At 40.0% G+C, this 26,384-nt stretch overlaps 1 long non-coding RNA gene across 1 annotated transcript; it reads right to left on the reverse strand.

Moving 5' to 3' along the window:
* Window positions 1-1,157: 1,157 nt before the first annotated feature.
* Window positions 1,158-17,513, reverse strand: LOC116321307. Its single transcript, XR_005612592.1, has 5 exons — window positions 17,479-17,513; window positions 16,508-16,543; window positions 6,129-6,264; window positions 5,772-5,873; window positions 1,158-1,176 (listed from the first exon to the last, which is right to left on the reverse strand). It is a non-coding gene; the product is annotated as an uncharacterized LOC116321307 (long non-coding RNA).
* Between the last annotated feature and the right edge of the window lie 8,871 nt (window positions 17,514-26,384).

Genomic DNA, 26,384 nt, shown 5'->3' on the forward strand with positions numbered 1-26,384 from the left:
GATTATTGATCTGATCAGAGATATTTCTGCTGTGAACAACATGTGACATGTTTAACATCTGCCTCTTTCTCTTTGTTCTGACTCATAATATGTGTGTTTGAGCTCAGTTTGTTCTTCACATCTTCTCTGACAGATGGCTCTGGTGTGCGTCGCTTGCCGTCTTCCTCTGTCAGTTGTGTTATTGTTTGTTCTGTTTGTGACAATTGTTGTCACCAAAATAAACTCACAGCTGGTGCATGAACAGCAACAACTTTTGGATCTTCAGTTTTTCGCCATAGGTTTTGAAAGCTGTCTTCAGCGGCTGCTCTAGTTAGTTATGGTCTGTTCCATCGCATCCCGAGTCGTCTCCTGGATCCTGTTATCTCCTGTCTGGTTCCTGTGGTGGGCTTAGGTGTCCATAACCCTGCTTGCCACTGGTTTTTGCATCTTGGGAGTTGTGGTATAAACTTTTTGAATTTGCGCCCATTAACTTGGGTTTCACAGACAACTTCTACCCAATGAGGATAGGTCTAATAAATGCACAGTTGTTAGGGAGCTGAGTGTAAAAGCGAAGCTCTCAACTGGTCGATCTACGTCCCTACCCTCACCTATGGCCACGAGCTGTGGGTAGTGACTGAAAGAACGAGATCACGGATAAAAGCCGCAGAAATGAGCTTCCTCCGAAGGGTGGCTGGTGGCTCCCTTAGAGATAGGGTGAGAATTTCAGCCATCTGGGAGGGGCTCAGAGTAGAACCGCTGCTCCTCCACATCGAGATGAGAGTTGGTGAGTCTCACTATTTCTGAACTGTTACCCTTCGACTGCTCATTTCTTAAAGGTCCAAGGATATCAGGCAGAGGAGGAGGAATATTAACTGTTGTTAAAAATAATTTTCACTGCAAACAACTCTGTGTACCAGTTTCTTCCTCCAGCTTTGAACTTCTCGTACTTGAACTGGGACGCTGTCAACCGGTTGTGTGTGCAGTAATCTATCACCCACTGAAGTTTAATAAATCACTTTTCTTGTTTTTTGGCTGTAATTGTTCCTAAATATGATCGGATTAAATAATTATTAAATAAGTTAGCAGCCCTCTTACGTTGTTGCTGCAGGTTCATTACTGAACTGTGGAGGTCTGTCTTTGGACACATCAGTCCTCACAGACACACAGCTGGATACGGTAGACTGTGACCTCTGACCTCTGCAAACACAAACAGATCATGCAATGTTTCCTGTCAGTAACAGTCCTCTTAGATTAGAGCACAGATTTTCTCCTTCAGCTGCAGAGGCGTTCAGAGGAAATCAGGACAACACTTTGTGTTGGCTTTCCCTGTGGGTGGCGCTGTCACTTGGTGTTTCGCTCGCTTTGTGGTAGAGTATCACTTCCTGTTCCTGCTCAAACACAGTGGTGTTTCTGAGTAGCTTTTCTGCTTAGCAATTTAATTTAAATCTTTTGATACATCCCTTTTTCATAGTATAATCTTAACGTGCTTCATCTGAATCACCCTTTCTGTGTACTCACTACCTAATTTATAGCCAAAGTATTCACTCACTGTCTCTTTACTGTTTCGCTAGCTTAGCTTAGCTCGTAGCCGACTCGTTAGCACCATGGCTACTTCACCTGTCCCTGTTGCACATTCCTGCTCATTGTGTCAGATGTTTAGCTACTCCTCGGCCTCCTTTAGCAGTAATGATACCCGTAACAAATGTAGCATATTTGCAGCTCTGGAGGCCAGGATTACTGAATTGGAGACTCGGCCGCACCCTTCATTCACCCGTAGCTAGCCAGGCCCCTGTAGCTGGTGCAGCCGAAGATAGCGTAGGCCCCGCTAGCTGTTCCCGGCAGACCCCAAGCAGCTGGGGAAAGAGAGGCGGCTGGGTGACGGTGAGGAGGAAGCATAGTCTTAAACTGAAGCCCCAGGTACACCACCAACCTGTTCATGTGTGTTCAACCGTTTTTTTCCCCACTCGGCGACACACCTGCCGGGATCATACTCTGGTAATTGGTGATTCTGTTCTCAGACACGTGAAGCTAGAGACACCGGCAACCATAGTCAATTGTCTTCCAGGGGCCAGAGCAGGCGACATTGAAGGAAATTTAAAACTGCTGGCTAAGGGTAAACGTAAATACAGTAAGATCATAATTCACGTCGGCAGTAATGACACCCGGTTACACCAATCGGAGGTCACTAAAATCAATATTGAATCGGTGTGTAACTTTGCCAAAACAATGTGGGACTCTGTAGTTTTCTCTGGTCCCTCCCCAATCAGACCAGGAGTGACATGTTTAGCCGCATGTTCTCCTTAAATTGCTGGCTGTCTGAGTGGTGTCCCAGAAACGATGTGGGCTTCATAGATAATTGGCAAACCTTCTGGAGGAAACCTGGTCTTGTTAGGAGAGACGGCATCCATCCCACTTTGGATGGAGCAGCTCTCATTTCTAGAAATATGGACCAATTTATTAAACCCCCCAAAATCTGACTATCCAGAGTTGGGACCAGGAAGCAGAGTTGCAGTCTTACACTCCTCTCTGCAGCTTCTCTCCTCCTGCTACCCCCAAAACCCATCTCCATTGAGACTGTGTCAGCTCCCAAAAGACAAAAAACAAACCAAAAATCAGCAATAAACAACTTAAACATAGAAAATCACAAAGAAAGAACAATACAGAATCCACATCTGAACCAAAGAGTAAAACAGTGAAATGTGGATTATTAAATATTAGGTCTCTCTCCTCCAAGTCTCTGTTAGTACATGACTTAATAATTGACCAACAAATCGATTTACTCTGCCTTACAGAAACCTGGTTGCAGCCGGATGAGTATGTTAGTTTAAATGAATCAACACCCCGAGTCATTCTAACTACCAGAAACCTCGAAGCACAGGCCGGACGGGCGGTGTGGCAGCAATTTTTCACACCAGTCTATTAATTAACGAAAGACCAAGACAGACTTTTAATTCATTTGAAAGCCTGATGCTTAGCCTCGTCCACCCCAGCTGTAAAACTCAGAAACCAGTCTTACTTGTTATCATCTATCGTCCACCTGGGCCTTACACAGAGTTTCTCTCTGATTTCTCAGACTTTTTATCTGATTTAGTGCTCAGCTCAGATAAAATAATTATTGTGGGTGATTTTAACATCCATGTAGATGCTAAAAATGACAGCCTCAACATGGCATTTAATCTGTTATTAGACTCAATTGGCTTCTCTCAAAATGTAAAAGAACCCACCCACCACTTTAATCACGCTCTAGATCTTGTTTTAACATATGGCATAGAAACTGAACATGTAACAGTGTTTCCTGAAAACCCTCTGCTGTCTGATCATTTCCTGATAACATTTACATTTACAATAATTGATTACACAGCAGTGGAGAGTAGACTTTATCAAAGTAGATGTCTTTCTGAAAGTGCTGTAACTAAGTTTAAGAATATAATCCACCCACTGTTACTGTGACTCCGTGGTATAATTCTCAAACACGTAGCTTAAAGCAGATAACTCGTAAGCTGGAGAGGAAATGGCGTATCACAAATTTAGAGGATCATCATTTAGCCTGGAGAAATAGTTTGCTGCTTTATAAGAAAGCCCTCCGCAAAGCCACAACATCTTACTATTCGTCACTGATTGAAGAAAATAAGAACAACCCCAGGTTTCTCTTCAGCACTGTAGCCAGGCTGACAAAAAGTCAGAGCTCTACTGAGCCAACAATCCCTTTAACGTTAACTAGTAATGACTTCATGAACTTCTCCACAAATAAAATTTTTATCATTAGAGAAAAAATTACCAATAATCATCCCACAGATGTAATATTATCTACAGCTACTTTTAGTATCATCGATGTTAAGTTAGACTCTTTTTCTCCAATTGATCTTTCTGAGTTAACTTCAATAATTAATTCCTCCAAACCATCAACGTGTCTTTTAGACCCCATTCCTACAAAACTGCTCAAAGAAGTCCTGCCATTAATTAGTTCTTTAATCTTAAATATGATCAACCTATCTCTAATAATCGGCTATGTACCACAGGCCTTCAAGGTGGCTGTAGTTAAACCTTTACTCAAAAAGCATCTCTAGACCCAGCTGTCTTAGCTAATTATAGGCCAATCTCCAACCTTCCTTTCATATCAAAAATCTTTGAAAGAGTAGTTGTCAAACAGCTAACAGATCATCTGCAGAGGAATGGCTTATTTGAAGAGTTTCAGTCAGGTTTCAGAGCTCATCACAGCACAGAAACAGCTTTAGTGAAGGTTACAAATGATCTCATGGCCTCTGACAGTGGACTCATCTCTGTGCTTGTCCTGCTAGACCTCAGTGCAGAGTTCGATACTGTTGACCATAATATCCTATTAGAGCGATTAGAACATGCTGTAGGTATTACAGGTACTGCACTGCAGTGGTTTGTATCATATCTATCTAATAGACTCCAATTTGTACATGTAAATGGAGAGTCCTCTTCAGACACTAAGGTCAATTATGGTGTTCCTCAGGGTTCAGTGCTAGGACCAATTCTATTTACATTATACATGCTTCCCTTAGGCAACATCATTAGAAGACATAGCATAAATTTTCACTGCTATGCAGATGACACGCAGCTCTATCTATCCATGAAGCCAGGTAACACACACCAATTAGTTAAACTGCAGGAATGTCTTAAAGACATAAAGACCTGGATGGCCGCTATATTTCTGCTTCTTAATTCAGATAAAACTGAGGTTATTGTACTCGGCCCTGAAAATCTTAGAAATATGGTATCTAAGCAGATTCTTACTCTGGATGGCATTACCTTGGCCTCCAGTAACACTGTGAGAAACCTTGGAGTCATTTTTGACCAGGACATGTCCTTTAACGCACATATTAAACAAATATGTAAGACTGCTTTCTTCCATTTGCGCAACATGGCTTCCTGTTAAATCCAGAATTGAATTCAAAATCCTGCTCCTAACTTACAAGGTCTTAAATAATCAGGCCCCATCTTATCTTAATGACCTTGTAGTACCATATCACCCTATTAGAGCACTTCGCTCTCGCTCTGCAGGCCTACTTGTTGTTCCTAGAGTATTTAAAAGTAGAATGGGAGGCAGAGCCTTCAGTTTTCAGGCCCCTCTTCTGTGGAACCAGCTTCCAGTTTGGATTCGGGAGACAGACACTATCTCTACTTTCAAGATTAGGCTTAAAACTTTCCTTTTTGCTAAAGCATATAGTTAGGGCTGGACCAGGTGACCCTGAATCCTCCCTTAGTTATGCTGCAATAGACGTAGGCTGCCGGGGATTCCCATGATGCATTGAGTTTTTCCTTTCCAGTCACCTTCTCACTCACTATGTGTTAATAGACCTCTCTGCATCGAATCATATCTGTTATTAATCTCTGTCTCTCTTCCACAGCATGTCTTTCATCCTGTTTTCCTTCTTTCACCCCAACCGGTCGCAGCAGATGGCCCCGCCCTCCCTGAGCCTGGTTCTGCCGGAGGTTTCTTCCTTTTAAAGGGAGTTTTCCTTCCCACTGTCGCCAAAGTGCTTGCTCATAGGGGGTCATATGATTGTTGGGTTTTTCTCTGTATTTATTATTGTGCGATCTACTGTACAATATAAAGCGCCTTGAGGCGACTGTTGTTGTGATTTGGCGCTATATAAATAAAATTGAATTGAATTGACAAATCAGTTTCATTAGTGTCATAAAAACTTTCACTGTCAGGAGACATTTTAGTCAAAAATATAAAACATGAAACTGATTTTCACAAATTACAAAGATATCTGGATCATTATTTACACTCTGAATAAATGAGTCAGCAGCTCTCTTACGTTGTTGCTGCAGGTTCATTACTGAACTGTGGAGGTCTGTCTTTGGACACATCACTCCTCACAGACACACAGCTGGATACGGTAGACTGTGACCTCTGACCTCTGCAAACACAAACAGATCATGCAATGTTTCCTGTCAGTAACAGTCCTCTTAGATTAGAGCACAGATTTTCTCCTTCAGCTGCAGAGGCGTTCAGAGGAAATCAGGACAAATCAGTTTCATTAGTGTCATAAAAACTTTCACTGTCAGGAGACATTTTAGTCAAAAATATAAAACACGAAACTGATTTTCACAAATTACAAAGATATCTGGATCATTATTTACACTCTGAATAAATGAGTCAGCAGCTCTCTTACGTTGTTGCTGCAGGTTCATTACTGAACTGTGGAGGTCTGTCTTTGGACACATCACTCCTCACAGAGACACAGCTGGATGCTGCAGATCCTGCTCTGTCCTCTTCCTCCATCTTCTTGATATCAGGGTGGAGTTAGTCTGAGAGGTAAACACACACACTCAGAGGTGCTGTTGTACTGGAAGCATCACACTGATGGATTTCTAATGTCCTCATTGATCATTTCATTGGTGTTTTTATGGTAAACACTGAGTCCTGTGATGAATGTGTTAGGGTGAGGGTCATGAGGGCTAACCAGCCCCACTCCTTACTCCTCATATTTCAGCCTGAAGCACAAGAACAGCCTAAACCGAACCAGGAGGCTGTAACCTCAAAGGGACTTCATGGTTAGAAATAGAGGTTAGGTGAAATGAAGCAGATCATAAAAACATGAGTTCCAACTTTAAAAGAAGCATCCACAAGATGACGGCACAGCAGAGGACACAAGGACACACACAGGAAAGCGCGAACGCACGCACACACACACACAAGCCTTTATAAGTAACAACACAATCATCTGCGCGCGACTTGTCAATCCAAGTCCTTAGCCAATGAGCATGCGGTGTTAGACCACAGATACGGGATGCAAAAGTTTGGGCAACCTTGTTAATAGTCATTATTTACCTGTATAAATCTTTGGTTGTTACAATAAAAAAATGTCAGTGATATATATCATATAGGAGACACACACAGCGATATTTGGGAAGTGAAATTAAGTTTATTGGATTTACAGAAAGTGTGCAATAATTGTTTAAACAAAATCAGGCAGGTGCATAAATTTGGGCACCGTTGTCATTTTATTGATTCCAAAACCTTTAGAACTAATTATTGGAACTCAAATTTGTAAGCTCAGTGACCCCTGACCTACACACACAGTCTATGTCCACTGTGAGCGACCATCTTTGAACAGAGGCGGTGGTTTACGACACCAACTGTCTGCCATCTATAATCCAGTTTTGAGTTCCCTCCCCAGATGCCTTAACGCCCACTCACACCCTGGGCCATCGGACCTCAGGAAATCACATGATAGGGTGGGGCCAGGTTTAACAATGAGCTCACCCGAAACTCTGGCTGATTGGGACCCACACCCGCTTTCACACCTTGGCTCATGTGATTAGGTAGAGGATCACCAGGGGGTCCTTTGTCCCTCTTTGGGGGGAAACTCCAATTAGGTTTAAATCTGGGACTCTCCACCATTTGACCCTAGAACTGAAGAAGCTTCTCGGATGAGAGGTGAAACGTGTTCAAGCAACTTAAAAAAAGTCCAGACGCTTTTCTTTACAAGCTCCTTTGACTACAATGACCTGGATGACTGAGAACCTTCACAGACAAATAATGAGGAAGAGTATTTAAGGGGGTCAATTGTAAGTTTCCCTCCTTTTTTAATTTTCTCTGAAGAGTAGCAAAATGGGGGTCTCAAAACAACTCTCAAATGACCTGAAGACAAAGATTGTTTACCTTCATGGTTTAGGGCAGTGGTCGGCAACCCTAAGCACGCGTGCGGGGTTAACTGATGGCACGACCATAGCTGGACTGGCCATCGAGCAAACCGGGCATTTGCTCGGTGGGCCGATGGAGATTTTTCGTTTTTATGTGTCAATGATTTTTGTTTTGTTCTTTTTGTTTGTTACGGTATAAACAATGAAAGGTGGTGGATTGGCCAGATGCTGGCCGGTGTGTAAAAAGAACTCAGTTGTTTTGGTGGCTATGGCGGAGCTTCCACAGATTCAGTAACATTAGCAAGTGGTGGAGGCCAGGAGGTGGATGAAGGAAAAGGGAGGCAAGAGGAGAGACCCGAGGCAGCCGCCGGCCCGAGTGTCAGGTGAACTGAACTTCAGGTAAGAAGTTGTGACCTGCAGTCTATCTGGGTCAGATATAAACCAAGTTTAGGTGGAGTTTATTTTCGTTATGTTGACTTTTTACAGTCAGTTACAATAACTCGTACTGCGTACTAGCTAGCATGACGGAGTTTCTATACAGCTGGGTGGGTGCTATGATGTTACTGATAGTGGACTTTATTTTATTCATAAGGTTAGTTATTATTAGGGCTGCCACAAACGATTATTTTGATAGTCGACTAGTCACCGATTATTTTTGCGATTAGTCGACTAATCAGATCATGCATCGATTGGACGTAAAACTTACAGCTTGAAAATATGTTAAACGTTTATTTTGTGACCCAGAAAGAATAATAAGAGTAATATTAAAACTAACTAGCTGCCGCCATTGTTGACAACTGCGCTGGCCGCACTATGAATTCTGGGACACAGCTTCTTCTTCTTGGGGTTTAACGGCAGCTGGCATCCTTTACATGCACTGCTGCCATCTTCTGTTTCAGTCCGTTATTACACTTTTAAATCCTACTACTTATTCCTGCGTCTTTTGTGATCTTACAAAACTTCAAACGACGCGTCGACTATTAAATCAGTCGTCGACTATTTTGATAGTCGACGTAATCGTGACTAGTCGACTAATCGTGGCAGCTCTAGTTATTATGATGCCAAAAAGACGTAATTGTCCCGCATTCAGAGAAAATATTACACGTTTCGTATTGAACTGAAAAGGAACACAGTTTGTCCCAGACTTTAGCTAGAATGGAAAAAGACACAAAACCTGAGTTATTCTGTGTCGTTACGCTGCAGCTGCCTCTCCTCTCATTCTCTCCCCCTCCCTCTCCTGTTGCTACTTCAATCATGAAACTGATCAATGGTCAGCTGATTTTCTGTCTTGTTTGTTAGAACTGATTTAATATTAATTTCTAGTATCAGCTGATGTTTGCTGGAGCCACAGCTGTAAAAACTGCTGGTCATGATGTCGGTTTGGATATGTGGTGAGAGGGAAACATGCAGATGAAACCAGGAGATGTCCTTACTGAATCATCAGAGCTGAACAGGTGATGGAGAAACAGGTTTACCTTTTAGGTGACATGAATGAGTTGAAGGGAAGTTATGAACTGTTTCTGAGAGACAAATAACACCAGGATGCTTTTCTAAGTAGCTGAGAGCTGGTAACTGTGCAGGGGCGGATCTAGCAAAGTTTTGCCAGGGGGCCAGGTAGGGCATTAACAGGGAAAGGGGGGCACAAAGAAATACTTTCTTATTCTCATTTAAAATGTCTAGCTTTTAACAAATAATTATATGAAGCTTACAACCAAAGTTTTTATCTGATGTAAAATGTATAGAAATCATACATATACCAACAAGACAGTGTACATCACTGTCACAACACCGTTTGTTTTCATTCAAAGGCTTTATGGCTTTAATACCTGGTGGGCCGGTCTGTAGTCTGTGGAAATGAGGATATTTTTTATTCATAACCATTATTGTTTCTGTTGCATCACTGATCATTTATCCTTATCATTTCATCAGAGCATTTTTGAAGCTGTCGATGTTACATGAAAGTCTCTATTTCAAGTCTGTATTTCAGGTGGTAGCTTAATCACATAATGATCTTTCATTGCAGGTTTAACTAGGACTGTTCGATATAATGATATATATCGGATGACGATATAAAAACGTCTATCGTTTCATTTTACGCTATCGTTTGTTTCGTGGTGTCGCAAAATAAACTGTGTACGGCAATATTTTTTCATCATGTTGATGGTCACTGTAGTGGCTATATTAATTTCTTAAGTTCTCTCTTTCTCTTATATTTAATATAACCACACTACGGACGGACAAGCGCTTGTTTTTTATGCGTTTTTGTTAGCAACAATGACGGTAAAACCACGGCGTGTCCGCTTGTTTATTTTCCACATAAACCTTTCACAATAAAGCTCAAGATCCTGTTGAGGCTTTTCAAAATAAAACGAGTCACGTGAAAGATGCAGAGTATTTACGGATGAGAAGCAAAAAAGAGCCGTCAGGTGCTAAAAAATAAATCTTAGACTCAAACGTTAGAACAGGCTTTTCTCCGCAGCACGCTGTGTAATAAATACTCACAAAGAAAACGGCGGCCGTTACAGCTTATGTCTAAAAATGTATCGTTTCATGCATCAGTTAAAACACTCGACTTCAGGTACGTGACGCCCAGCTGGAAACACTTCACGCAAGTCGAGCTGCCCAACATTCACAGAATTTACAGGAAATGTTACATTTTTGTAATTTATATCGTTATATCGACGATAGATGTCTTAATATCGGGATATGAGATTTTGGTCATATCGCACAGCCCTAGGTTTAACTATATTCATGTTATCCATATTGCTTATTAGAGAGTTGTTAATTGAGGGTCTGAAGTTATGGGCAATTGAGAAAGTTAAGGTGACCCAAGCTACTAGAGGATTTAATATCTGCTTACAATACAACACGTCACATATAATAAAATCACAGCATAGAGCATAGAGATCTGTGGGCCCAGTAATCTGCTGCGGTGTGGAATCTGCCCGGCAACAGGTGACTCGGAGGTTTACGGAGGATAAGACACACATAGTGGGGCCTGTGCATACACACAAAGTTTCTCAACTTGTTTTGCTCAAAACTGCTACGTGACTTGTCCGGTGTACGTGACCGTTTACCAATAACAGAGAACATCTGGAGTAGGGAGTAAAGGGTGTCAAGGGTCCGATGTACTGGAATGTTCTTGGATAACGAGAATTGATACTTAGATTTCCAGTAAATCCAACTGTTTTGACGCATATTATTCGTCATCAACTGTTATATATACACCACTCCTCATTTGTGGTTCGGGGGAGACAGCCTTGAAAGCGTGATGATGCTCATCTTCCCCACATATATATGTGTTTAATAAAATCACTATTTTGACATCTACTGGGACTCTGCAGTCGTTTGTCTCTTCCTCAAATACGAACCATGACAAGTCAAAATGCCCGGGCCGTTTTTTTGTCCCAGTCCAGCCCTGGGCACGAGACGCAGTGAATTAATCTGAGAAGGTGCATCAAAAAAATAAATGGCCGGGCCAGCGGTGCACATTGCAAATCAGCTCACATAGACACATTAGTTGTACCGCTTCTTAATGACGGTATCTTAGCTAACAACCCCAACTACCAGATTCAACTTGTAATTGGCTAAAAATAACTTAGCCTACTGGTGAGAGGGACGTTGTTAGCTTTCCACATTCTGACACTTCAAAAGCTTCAGCAGCTTTCCGCTCAGCACAGCATCAGCACCATGGAAATACATGGATACATCAGTAGACCCGAGTCAGAATTCATAATGCTTTTTTTGAACGTTCAGGTGGACCAATGTTTTCTTTTCTGATCAAACCAGGAAGCTTTAATGAGCAGCTGGATTTGTCTCGCATTAACTGGCTGAGTTAATGCCAGTTAATGCGACATCGAAGCAGCTGGAATCCACAGCTGTGCATGTTCATGGAGCTGCATTTTCACCTGCTGGACATCACTACCTGACATGTTTAACTGTCTTCAGAACATTGCAGAGGCCTTATTGACAGTATTTGGCTCTACATATCTGTGTGAGCAGGTTTTCTCTCACATGAAGAGTGTCCTCAGATAGCCGTCTGAATGCTGGACACTCGGAGACCTGTGTCTCTGAGTGGGAGACCAGAGATCACATTAACATGTGTATTAACAAACATGCCATATTGGCCCAGTTTATTTTTCTTATCATTATTGTGAGGAGACCATAAACAGCATTTGAATTTTCTGTCGTACAGTTCATTTGCTGTTATGGATAAAAAGTCTTTTTTGTTTCAAAACTTTTTTGTTTCAAAATAGCTGATAACTATTCGCTGATAGCTGCCAACATCTGCAAACAAATATAATTCTATAAAGTAATGGTAAAATGGTACATGGCCTGTATTTATATAGCGCTTTAATAGTCCCTAAGTGGTTCTATATAGTGTGTAACTGTTCATATAGAGCGTTATTAAATTTAATGCTAATGCAATCATAGGGCACACTGACTTCTGAAGAAAGTTTAGATGGCACTCATCAGAAAGGTTGCCTACCCCTGGTTTAGAGGAAGGATACAGAAAGCTGTCTCAGAGATTTAAGCTGTCTGTTTCCACAGTTAGGAACATATTGAGAATATGGAAGACCACAGGCTCAGTTCAAGCTAAGGCTCGAAGTGGCAGACCAAGCAAAATCTTCAATAGACAGAAGTGACGAATGGTGAGAACAGTCAGAGTCGGCCCACAGACCAGCACCAAAGACCTACAACATCATGTTGCAGCAGATGGAGTCACTCTGCATCGTTCAACCGTTCAGCGCACTTTACACAAGGAGATGCTGTATGCGAGAGTGATGCAGAGGAAGCCTTTTCTCCGCCCACAGCACAAACAGAGCCGCTTGAGGTATGCTAAAGCACATTTGGACAAGCCAGCTTCATTCTGGAATAAGGTGCTGTGGACTGATGAAACTAACATTGAGTTATTTGGGAATAACAAGGGGCGTTATGCATGGAGTAAAAAGAACACGGCATTCCAAGAAAAACACCTGCTACCTACAGTAAAATATGGTGGTGGTTCCATCATGCTGTGTGGCCAGTGCAGGGACTGGGAATCTTGTCAAAGCTGAGCGACACATGGATTCCACTCAGTATCAGCAGATTCTGGAGACCAATGTCCAGGAATCAGTGACAAAGCTGAAGCTGCGACGGGGCTGGATCTTTCAACAAGACAACGACCCGAAACACAGCTCAAAATCCACTAAGGCATTCATGCAGAGGAACAAGTACAACGTTCTGGAACGGTCCAAAATACGGTCCAAAATACCTTCAACCACAATCCAGACTCTCATTGGAACCTACAGGAAGCGTTTAGAGGCTGTCATTTCTGCAAAAGGGGGATCGACTAAATATTGATTTCATTTCTTATTTTGTGGTGCCCAAATTTATGCACCTGCCTGATTTTGTTTAAATAATTATTGCACACTTTCTGTAAATCCAATCAACTTCATTTCACTTCTCAAATATCACTGTGTGTGTCCTGTATGATATATTTATCTGACATTTTTTTATTGTAACAACCAACGACTTATACAAGAAAATAATGACTATTAACAAGGTCGCCCAAACTTTTGCATCCCACTGTATTCCCTTACTTTGAAAAATAAAGTCTGTGTTCAGAACAGACCTGATGTTTATGCCTACAGCCTGCTTACTGAAATAATCAATATCAGATATCAGAGCAACAGAAAGCTCGGTGATCAGGACGCCGGGACTAAGAACAGGAAATGGCTCAAACGTCACAGTTTCAAAAAGTCAGCCTGGACTCCACTGACTGAGTTTCTATCGCCATTTTAGTTTTAAAAAATCCCATGATAAGAGTGGGTGTTACTGTGAATCTGGATGCGCACTGGCTAATAACTTGAGATAGACAAGTGGTTATCCAATTAGTGCTCTCTTTTCCATCATAAAGTTGTTTCCTTTGAAAAACCAAACTCTGATTATTTTGACTCCAGTGACGGAGACTCTTGTTCCCGCCACAGAGACACAGTAATGTCAGAATGCTGTTAAAACTAGGGCTGCCATAAACGATTATTTTGATAGTCGACTAGTCACCGATTATTTTTGTGATTAGTCCAGTAATCAGAACATGCGTCCATTGGACGTAAAACGTACAGCTTATTGTACCAGCATGCATCTGCTTTTATATAACGATCATTACCTTACAGCTTTAAGTGTTTAAGGTAACTAAAAATAAAGATGATAGTTTATTAAAATTTTAATGGAATTTGCAGATTGTCTCGGTGGAGTTACTCACACTTCTGTTTAATCAGTTTTCTGTCTGATGTTTATTCAGCTGTGTGAAAACTATAACAGTCTCAGACAACTTAAACATATTCCTCAACTAAAAACAGTAGAAGATGACCTGTTAGAAAACTTTACCTATATTACTTACAGGAAGAGTCGCCATCATTAAAATGATGATTCTGCCTAAAATAAACGACTGATTCTCACTGATCCCTAATAAACTCTCTACTGCCTGTTTTAAATCAATTAAACCGTTAGAAATATTTAAGAAATAATATAACATCACAAAAATCTCTGAAAACTCTGCAAAAGCCAAAGCACAACCCTGCTCCAGAACTACAAAATATTTATTACTGTTTCTTATCCAATAGGTGTCTCTAAGTGTCACAATTGAGTCAATGAAACATGCCAGTCAGCCCATATCTAGATCTACAACAGAATTTTTCTACCCACACATTGTTATTTAAAAAGTCCAAGAGTTTTGGGGTGTTCTGTTTTAGAATGTTTTGGATGTTCTCGTGGAGAACATGAGGGAGAAACATAAAGGAACATGTGACACTGAGCCAAGATAGCAGCAGTGATAAGAACAGGAAGTGAGTCCAAGTCCACAGTTGGAAAAAGCTGCAACTTTCCACTGAAAAACAGAACTCTGGTTTTTATTGAAGCTTCATTAAAGCAGAAAATCTTTAGAACTACATGTTGTTCCAGCAGTGGCAGTAAAGGTCAAAGGCGAGAGTAACCTGCTGAGCTGTGACTCTTCTTCTTCCCTCTACGGTCGAGCAGTGTTGCCAACTCCTCAGTAAGGAAAATCGCTATTGGCTGTCCTAAAAGTCGCTAGAAGTCGCTAAATGACGTCATCACCTAATTTGCATAATTGCTCACGCTAATATAATTGTAACCTATGTTGTTGGAGAGAGAAATAACATCGTGGAAGAGACATAAAGTGAGTAAAAAACGTCCTAAATGCATTTAGAGTTTATTTAGAACTACAAATTAAATTTCTTTTAGCAATTATTGTTTTTTTAATGTCACAATTCCAACCCTGCTCCTTTACCCGGGCTTGGACCGGCAAAAGTGACCCGAAACAGGCACTCTGGTGGAGTTACTTTGTGTTTGTGTGTGTTTATAAGTAGTTTTAAACCTTGTGATCCACAAAACAGCATAAAATCAAATCAAATCAAATCACCTTTATTGTCACGTCACATGTGCAGGTACACTGGTACAGTACATGCGAGTGAAATTCTTGTGTGCAAGCTTCACAAGCAACAGAGTTGTGCAAAATACAATAACGTGCAACAAGCAAAATATAAAAAAAGAGTAAAAGATTAAAAGAAGAACTGACTGCGTTACAGCACTCGCTGCTTGTTGAGAGTAAAAGCGATACGCGCTTTCACGTCTTTTTTTAGCGACTTTTTATAGAAAAAAAGTCGCTAGGGGGTCAGAAAACTCGCTAAATATAGCGACAAAGTCGCTAAGTTGGCAACACTGCGGTCGAGGAGTTAACGCTCAGCCTGTATCAGCTCCACCCTGCAGCAGTGAACAGAGGCTCAGCACCGCTCCTCCCTAAACACAGAGGATGCTGGGACTTGTAGGTTTTCCCTTATGACTTGTAGTTGTTTTTACTTTTCAAACCGACGGATCATTTGAAGCCAAACATCCAAAAACCGCTTCAGCTGTTTTCGATTCTATGCGCACAGCCGGTTTACCGATATAATCAATATCAGAGCAACAGAAACTTGGTGATCCGGACGCTGGGACTGAGAACAGGAAGTGGCTCAAACGTCAAAGTTTAACAAAGTCAGCCTGAACTCCTCTGACGGACTCTTTTTAGCGTACATGGGCTGGTGCGGACTTTGAATCTAAGCGGTATTTGGTCTGTGACTTATGACGTATCACACGTGTACTTGAGTCCACGAGAAACCAAGTACACACAAGTACGCATATTAAAGAACGGCCCGCGACTTTTCCACTGTCGCCATTTTAGGTTTGAAAAATCCCCTGATAAGGGCGGGCCTTTCTGTGACGCCGCACGCTCATTGGCTAAAAACGTGAGATTGACAAGTCGTTATCCAATGAGCGTGCGGCCTCTTACGACATAAAGTTCTTTACTTTGAAAATCAAAAGTCTGTTTTCAGAATAGAGCTGCCACGATTAGTCGACTAGTCACGATTACGTCGACTATCAAAATCGTCGACGACTGATTTAATAGTCGACGCGTCGTTTGAAGCTTTGTAAGATCACAAAAGACGCAGGAATAAGTAGTAGGATTTAAAAGTGTAATAACGGACTGAAACAGAAGATGGCAGCAGTGCATGTAAAGGATGCCAGCTGCCGTTAAACCCCGAAGAAGAAGAAGCTGTGTCCCAGAATTCATAGTGCGGCCCAGCGCAGTTGTCAACAATGGCGGCAGCTAGTTAGTTTTAATATTACTCTTATTATTCTTTCTGGGTCACAAAATAAACGTTTAACATATTTTCAAGATGTAAGTTTTACGTCCAATCGATGCATGATCTGATTAGTCGACTAATCGCAAAAATAATCGGTGACTAGTCGACTATCAAAATAATCGTTTGTGGCAGCCCTATTTCAGAACAGACTTTAATTTTTGCCTCCACTGACGGAGACTCTCGTTCCCCCACAGATACACAGTAATGTCGGTGTTAACACTCACCCTGCCTCAGCACAGCTTCACTCTCCTCCTGCTGCTCTGTAAAACAAAATGGAGACAGTTAAACTGCGTACTTGGCCGTTTATCAATGCCCAAGTACGCGAGTACGTACTCGCGTTCTCGGTGAGTACGTACCCGCCGAGAACGCGAGCACGGACTCGTCGGCCGTTTCTCAATTCTCAAGTACGCGAGCACAGACTCGTGATTTGTACAGTCGGAACACCTGCGTATGTGATGATGTCACAGGTCCGGAGTTTTTACTGCCGTCCCCTCCTAATGTAACTGTGAGTAACATGTTATGAAGCTTAACTTCAATCACAGCCAAACCGATTTACTCAGGAACAAATAAAACACTGAAATAAACCAAACATTAACATGTAGAAGTGATCTAAGTGACTTATATATCATTTTTAACCTCAGTAGTGAAACCTTTATTAATAAAAGTAGTGTACATGTACATACGTGTACATACCTTAATAAAAACAAGCAGGTGAGATGTTAGAACGCTTTTATTTCTATTGTAGTGGACACTCAATACTATAGACAGCTGCTGGGGTTTCTTTAACCTGAGTAGTGAGAAGTCCGCGAGCGGGGGGGGGCGATGTGCCGGGAGTCCGCTGTTGAGTTTTGGAGCTGTCCCAAGTCTACATCGATGCATGCTCGATAAAATGGGCGGATCGAGAACACATCCGGGACTTTTTCGCGTTCTCGGCGTGATGCGTACTTCGAATTGGAACAGTACTTGGTCTCCGACTGATGACGTATCACGAGTACACGAGAACGCAAGTACGCACAAGTACGCATATTGATAAACGCCCCTTCTCTCCACTTCCTCTCTCCTTACAGGAAATCAACAGAGTGGACGGAAAGCGCTCAGAGGAGCCGACCGGCCTCACATTTCACCCACGAACAGACACGAACAGCGTGGAATTAGTTTATGTCGTAAGAAGAAACACATTCATGTTAACACTCACCTGCCTCAGCTTGTCCTGCTGCTCTGAACGGAGACTCAACACTTTTACTTTCGATGCTCCTCCCTAAACACAGCTGGGACTTGTAGTTTTTAACCTTTGTTCAGCCTTCTTTAAGCACTGCATTATGGGACCATTACTGACCCCACGTCTGTTTTTTTTTTTGTTTTTTTTTAATTAAATTTATGCACACATTTACAATCTCTTGTTGGGAGACAACATTGGTGCAACAACATCTTGAAAAGTTGAGTAGCAAACCAAACAAAAAAGAAGAAGACTAATAGAAAACAAACAAACAAACAAAACAACAACAGAGGAAAAAAACAAACAAAAAAAAACAACAACCCATAAATATAAATATGTGAAGGCCATTCTTTTGACATTTAACAGTTCCTTTCTGTAAACACTTTAACATATATGTGGCTAACTTAGTATACAAAAAACAAAAAACACTTTCATTAAAAGGACAGAAACTGAGTCCCGGTGTCACATATCAAAGCAGCCTCTTTACATGAATCCTTCAGTAATTCTAAAGATGACAGAAATGATTTTAATTCAATCTTCAATGTAGTTAAGGAAGGTCTTTTACTTTGCCATTTACATTTGTGTATGTGGTATTTGCCCATAATTATCACCACCTTGTGGAGCATGGATAGTTCCTTAGATGGATCACCATTATTGTATAAAACTTGTGTTCGAGTCAGCGGGGTCATCCCATCCATTCTTACATTCAACCAGTCTACCAAATCCTGCCAAAAGTCAGTCGTTACTGAGCAGGAAAAAAACAAATGATCAATACTTTCTACATTTTGTGAACAAAATCCACATGGTTCCACCTCAAACCCAAACCTTTTTTTAAGCATTTCAGCTGCTGGGTAATATCCATTAATTATTTTGAATTGCATTTCTTTGACTTTGGGGGGGATAGGCCATTTTAAAAATTGTGTATATTTGTTCGTTACTTTAACATTACTCCCTTTTAATTTTGTGTTACTGTTAAAGTCATGAAATAATTCATTTTTAAATATTCTGTTTATGGTTTTATTATTACATTTTTTATCAGTCAAAGGAATCTGGTTTAGATGTAAAGAAGGTAAACTAATTTGTGCCTTAGAGTAATTTAAATAGCCTTGAATCAAACTCAACAGAGGTAAGGGGATCGCCTTACAAACCTTGTTATATTCTCTAAGGGAACACTGAATGTTAAACTTTGCATTAAAAACACCCACTTGGAGAAACTGTCCCCTTTCATCAACTAAATCTGTTATGAAGATTATGTTTTTTTCATACCACTCTTTAATAAACAATGACTTCTTGTTAATTGTAATTGCTCTGTTATTCCACAAGGTGGAGCAATGTGGTGAAAAGTTATGGGCAAAAGCCATCTTCCAATAAGACAAGACCTGCTTATGATATTCTGATAGTTTCACAGGCAACTTTAATATATCAAAATCACATTTCAGGAGAAAATCCAACCCTCCCACCTTTTTAAAAATATTTTTAGGAATATGGAACCATATGGAGTCAGGTTTCAAGAGGAAGGCTTTTATCCAATTTATTTTAAATACTCCAACCACTGATTGAAAATCAATTGTCTTTATACCACCTTTAGTGTAATCTTTGACAAGTTGTGATTTTTTAATGTAATGTGTTTTATTGCGCCAAATGAATTGGTAAATTATGGAGTTAATTTTTTTAATACTTTTCGGGGTAATGTATAATGAGTAAGCTGGATAAACCATCTTTGAGACGCCCTCTGATTTGGATAATAGATTACGTCCAAAAATTGTAATATCCCTCGTTAACCAATGATTTAGTGTTTTGGACATACCATCAATTTTGTCTTTTAGGTTCTTTGCTTCTCTAGTGTTGATGTCTTTGCTTAAATAAATGCCTAGATACTTGACTTCATTTTTCACTGGAATCGTCCTCATGCTATTTTCCGAACAATCATAAAGTGGCAAAAGTTCACACTTCTTTAGATTCAGACACAAGCCTGAAGCTTTAGAAAAAATTGAAATTACATTCAATGCTTTCTCAAGTATTGATTTATCCTTTAAAAATAGTACTGTGTCATCTGCAAACTGACTTATTTTCAGTTCAGTATCAAAAATATTTATTCCTTCGATGTCTGAATGGTTCACAATGAGGTAAGCCATTAATTGAGTGCAAAGAATAAATAATTTTGGAGAAATTGGGCAACCCTGTCGAATTCCACGGAATACATCTATCCTAGGTGTTATGCCTGGATTGAGCGAAACATAACTATAAATCTGCTTGTAAAACAGTTTGATCACTTTGCAAAATTTGTTTCCAAATCCAAAAAGTTCTAAAGATCTAAATAAAAAATTATGGTCTATTGAATCAAATGCTTTAAAAAAGTCAATAAATAATATTAAACTTTCTGAATTAATAAAGGATCGGTAGTCAATCATATCTAATATTAATCTTATGTTATTATGAATCTGCCTTCCTTTAATAAATGCTGATTGGCACTCATCAATTAATTTGGTTAAGACGCTCTTGATCCTATTTGCATATACTAAGGCTAATAATTTGTAATCGTTACATAAAAGTGTTATGGGTCTCCAATTGTCTAGCACTTTTAGATTTTTGTTTGGTTTGGGTAATAAGGTTATTAATACTGTTTTCATTGTTGGGGATAGTTCTTCATTTTTCAAACAATCCAAAAAGCCATTAAATAATGTAGAATTATAGGAATTATTTTAGGGTTACTGTTCATAACCATCATCTTTATCATTGCATTAATTATCATTTCATCCAAGCATTTATTGAAGTGCTGGCATTAGGTTATAATTTGTATTACAGGGGTTATCATAATCAAATATTAACAGGTTTATTACAGGTTCAGTTATAATCAGTTGAATCTATAAGTTAAAGGTTTCTGAATGTTTTATATTCTTACACATAGTCTTCAGTGGGGGAGAAGCTGATTGCAGGCTGACAGGAAACGGTGTGCTTTTGCAGAAGCGAAACCGAAAGCAGAGCGAGTGCAAGCCATAATAAAGAGTTTATTATGCATTTATCTTTGATTTAAGCTTTTAGTAGAGGCTTTTGATCAAAACATTAATTCAGTAGAGTACACATATATAGTCTTGCTTCGGACATACACGTAACCACACGCACACTTAGTTAGAGGAATCACTGATAGGGGAAAGTTCAAGTTGCTTAAGTTAAGGTCAACTAAGGTTCAGAAAAGCAGATGCAAACTCTGCACGTACAGACAGACAAATAGTGAGAGGTCATGACACGTACGCAGTACACAGCATGCACGCCCTCGCTTGCGTGCACGCACACACACACATACACACCATGGTAAATCTATTTTGGTAGGGCAAATGCAGAAGTGTGTCAAGTACTTAGAGGAAGTGCACCAGACGGCGACAGCGAAGAGGGGAAGCAACCGACCGAAGACAATGTTTTTTAGAGCAATGTTAAAGGTCATGGAACATTTTGTGGTTTGGATTGACGTAAGCTGTACTATTGTCTATTTTTGTAAAAGAGGGGGGCTTTGTTATTGTACCCATATAAAACCTTGTCTCATGATTGTAAGTTCAGTTCGACGCTGAAATCTGCACAGCGGTCGGACTCACACATGTGTTTATTAAAATGCCGTCTAAATTGCACACGCCTGGATCTGTGGTTATTTATGGATTCCTCTCTCAACATTGAACCCTAACAATAACAAATCTTTGATGTCTTGCCAAAAGGTTTTATAAAATTCAACCGTTAGACCGTCAATTACAGGCGATTTTCCATTTTTCATTTGTTTTAGAGCTGTATCTAATTCGGATATATTCAAATCTTCTTCTAACCATATTTTATCATCCTCTTCCAATTTTTTTACCTGGTCTTTAATCATATCAAAAAGGATGTCTGCATTTTCTTTTTCAGTTCTTGGTTTATACAGATTACTATAGAATATGTTAATTTCCTCACTAATTTGGTTTGGTTCCTCTATTATAGTGCCATCCTTACTCAATTTAGTTATTTTTTTCTTTGTTTGTCTACGTTTCTCTAGACTATAGAAATAAGATGAATTTTTTTTCCCCATGCTCAATCCACTTGGCTCTAGACCTTACATATGCTCCTTTAGCCTTAATCAAGTACACCTCATCTAGCTGATTTTGTAAAGATTGTAAGCGTTCTGACTCCTCTGCAGTCATACAAGGCTTACCACATAATAAATGAATTTGTTCAATTAGATTTTTCTGTTTACGTATGCGTAGGGCAGACACTTGCTTTCCCATTTCTATAGCTAATTGTTTAACACTATATTTAAACCATTCCCATTTACTGACATTAGTCATGCTCATATTGTTAATTTCTGATTTAAGTTTTTTAACTTGTGTACAGAAGTCTTTGTTTTGTAATAAACTATTGTTAAATTTCCATATGTTATCAGATCTTTGTTGTTTACGTAAAGATAATAAGAGACTTATCAGACAATGATCAGTAAGTGGGGTTGACTGGGTCTCACATTTCGTAACATATGATGATACTGTTTGGGAGACAAGCCAATAATCTAATCTTGAACATACGTTTTTATTTGATGGACTAAACCAAGTGTAATTCTTCGTATTTGGGTTTGTCATCCTCCAATAATCGATCATATTAGTTGTTGTACAAAAGTCACAAATAATGCTATCATGTTCTGGTTGTTTCCCTCTTTGTGGTTGCCTGTCGAGCCATGAGTTAGGAGCCAGGTTAAAATCGCCTCCAGTTATTACCTGGGTAGAACCATATGTAATACTCCAATTTGCAATTAATTTACTTAAGTTTGACATCATGTTTCTATTTAGAGACCTGTTATTGTATCCATACACATTAATAAGAATAATTTTCTGTTCACAGACTTCTACCACCACCATGATCCAATGTCCCATTCCATCGCTTTTATGATCAATAACCCTCCCTGCAAATTTGTTAAATAATATCATCACTCCTGCTGAGTGAGTAGTACCATGTGAATAAAGAATACCATCTCCCCATTGATGTTTCCAAAATGTTTCCTCTTCCTTACAAGAATGTGTTTCTTGTAAAAACAGAATGTTTGCCTTAATTTCTTTGCAGAATAGAAACATGGCCTTACGTTTGACATTGTTTTTTAAGCCTCGAACATTTAAGGAACTTAATAGAACAGCCATATATAAGATGAAGAATAATAAACAAGAACAAAAAACAAAACCAGAACAGTATCGGCTTCTTTGGCACTTACTAGAAGAAAAGAGTGCTTGAAGCAGGAATAAGCCTTGTGTCCTACCTATGTAAGCATAACAGTACTCAGACCCTATCACAGTACTACCCCCTTTATATAAGTAGCAGTTTTATCTCTTTAAAGCTCACATTTAACTGAGACATAGCTTTATGACCCCTCACATTTCTTATTTATGTATTTTAATATATATGTATATATATATACAAAAAAAAAACCACATATATATATACACACACATACATACATACCCACATTTTTTAGTTAACTTGTAGCGACTTCTTCAAGTGCATCTCACGGATCAATTCTTTTACCGTCTATTATTGCATAACCCTCCTTTAGGAATGCTCTTCTGCCGTTGTTTCGAGCTTCCTGCACCTTGGGCCACAGCTTGATCCGAGCTTCACGGTCTTCTTTGGAGAAGTCCTCTTTAAATTTTATGTTCAGTTCTTTGCAGACCCTGGCCTCTTTGGATTTCCTCCATACTTCATCCGTTGCCGTCCTCATGCTGAACTGTATGATGATTGGTCTTGGCACCTTGTTGCTCACCGCATTGTCTTTCTTCCCCAGTCGGTGTACTGTATCAACCATGAGCTGCAGTTTTCCCACTGACACAGGAACCACTCTTGTTAGAATGCCGATCACTGTTTCACGTGTATTCTCGTTTTCTTTCTCTGTCAGATCCAGTATTCTGAGGTCCCATCTTCTGCGGTACCGTGCGCTCTCCAGACAGCTCTCCTTTAATTCTTTGTTTTCCTTTACCAGCGACTCCACCTTTGTCTTTAGCTTGTCAATTTCCTCTCTGTTCTTTTGGGTTGCCTGTGTGTTTACTTCAATGCATTGTTCAAAGGCTTCCAACTTCTTGTCAAGCGAATCAAACCTTCCCTCGCATCTCTTTGTGAAGCCAAGTAAAACTTCATATATATTCTCGATGCTCACCTGCTTCCCGGTAGTTTTGCTTTTCTTTTTTTTTTTTACGGTTTTTTTTTTTGGGACTTGGTAACGGAGTGTGGTCACCCATGGGTCTTGCGATCTCTTTCTGAAGTTCCATCTCTTCTATATCTTCCTTCTCGCATGCTTCTTGCATAGCAGCAAGGTTGTAATCGTGGTCGGAAAGGCTACCTGCTAGCTTGGGGTTAGCCATTTGTATCGCTCTAAGTTTATCTTTGTGTCCGTCTGAGGGTCTTTCAAAGTAACTTCCAGGGGGTTTCGCTTACGTTCTAGTTCCTTTTGGAGTAACTGTTTGTCAGTAAAGTATTTTTCAGGACATCAAAATCACGTTTCCTAATCAGACCTGCAGATTGTACAACCGCTTATTCCACCATCTTGCCTCCCGCCAAAAAAAAAAATGACCCCACGTCTGTGCCTCTCTTAAGCTCTTTTCTTGGGGGGTGCCATCGGTCCTCAGGCCTCTGGAACCGGGGCTCAGTCCGCTCTGGCGCGACTGGCTGCCGGTGTTGTGGCAAAAAGTGATTGTCTGCCAAAAACTGATTGCTTGTATTTAAACTGCTATAAATGACTTGTTGGTCAATAATATCAAGTGTATCCCTCATGAATGATATCACATATTCTTGAGCAACAAACAACATTCCTGTAACAAGCTAGGAGCCGCAATCAGTTTTTGGCAGTGACTTTTATACATCCTTTATTTATACAGTTAAAAAAATTATTGTTGACTTTAAAAATGTCTCTCTCTGAAAAAAATTTCAGCTGTCAAGAGGACAGCTGAAATTGCAACGAATGCAAAACTAGTTCTGTGAACATATTTTAAGTGACAAAAGGGAGCTAATTGATTATAATGTAAGTACAATAACACAGTTACAAAGATACTTAAGGAACAGGAAATGCTTAAATTTTATATATAACCCCTTTGTAATACCTGTTCACCAAAGTCTATTTAGCAACATACATTGGAAATCCCTTTTTGGGACAGCACGGCAGGACCTGCAGCTCGTCACTGTGTGCGGCAGGCAGGAATGGAGGACCTAATATGCAGACTCGCGGAAGCGAAAGTGAACTCATACTCAGGTTTATTGCTGGACACGAAGAAAACTTTCAAAACTGAGGAACACCAAGCAAACTAGACATGCAAGGCAGGCGGACAGAACACAAAGTATAAGGCAGAACACGATGACACACAGAGGAAGACACTGACACTAAATACAAGAGAGGAACAGGCAGATCAGAAAATAACAGATATGAAATATAACTGAGACAAAGAAACACAAGAACACAGGGAAGGCATCGTAACAAAACTAAAAACTACACATCAGGAAACGTAAACATGAATCGTGGAGCATACAAATATCATAATAATCTGACAATACATATAATATTGGCCATATTATATTTACATTACCACAGTGAGATGGTTTTAGTCTCATGAACAACATAAGCTAATTGTTATTTACTAACTACACACTCACTACAACTACAGGACTGCCATGCTTCTTGCATGAGAAACAAACACAAGCTGGGTTATACAAAGACATTAATGATGGATTATATTTCCAAAACCATCCTCTGTTTTCACAATAGAAATATGCTCTACAGATTTTACTGTATTACGATGATTTTGAAACTGCTAACCCATTAGGTTCGAAGAAAGGGATCCACAAACTGGGCTGTATTTATTTCACTTTAAAAAAAACTCCCACCAAAGGTTAACTCTGTGCTGATGAATGTACATCTAGCTGCTCTTTTCTACACAGAAGACTTAAAGAAATATGGTTTTGAAGAAATACTAAAGCCTTTGATTGATGACTTGAAAATTTTAGAAACTAAAGGAATCCTGCTTCCCTTTACTGAGGGGCCAGTGTTTGGTTCTGTTGTTCAAGTTACAGGAGACAATCTTGCTTTAAATGGCTTACTAGGTTTTGTTGAATCGTTTAGTGCAACAAACTGGTGTAGGTTTTGTTTAGTAAACAAGGAAGAAATTCAGTCTGTGTTTAATGAAGTCACACACACACACACACACACACACACACACACACACACACACACACACACAAGAAACACTGAAACCTGTTTTTGGTGCAGCAGCGGTCCCAGCTGCTCGCCTTTATCTAGACTGGGTCGGCTGCTTATCTCAATATAATCAATGTTTAAAGTTCTCAGTGTTTCTGTGTTGCTTTCAGTATAGGATCTCCCAGCATCATCACTGTGCTGTCCAATCATTGTGTGCTAGGTTACCCTTATAGTGCGATGTGTGTTTGCACAAAGAGAAGCATGTGTGTCAAATATAAATAAGCACAGAACAGAAAAAGCTGCCAGTTTCTTCTATTTAGAGTCAAGTTAGTGTTTTGTGTCTTTGTTTGAGGCCTAATGTCAAGCAGAGGTGTGTGTAACTGGACTGCTCTGTTATATGTGTGAAATGTGTGCTTCAGCATCATCTTCGTCACTGCTGATTCCTTTGTGTCATCATGTGTTGAGAAGAGAGAACAGTTATAACGGAGGAGCAACAGGAAGCCCTGAAATCTGCATCCAACAAGGAAGTGTTGGCTCACCAGTGATCCCAGCAGAGCCACTGGTTTGGCTCCAGTTGTTCTAGATTCAATGATGTTGTTGCTACAGAGACATGTTAGCATCTTTATTGTAGTAAAGTCTTGTAATGTGAAGCTAGAAACAAGGCAGGAAACAGCTCCATGATCTGATCTTAATGATGTTGTTTTTA

Source organism: Oreochromis aureus, linkage group 3 (assembly GCF_013358895.1).
Source record: "Oreochromis aureus strain Israel breed Guangdong linkage group 3, ZZ_aureus, whole genome shotgun sequence".
In the NCBI taxonomy this organism is placed as follows: Eukaryota; Metazoa; Chordata; class Actinopteri; order Cichliformes; family Cichlidae; genus Oreochromis; species Oreochromis aureus.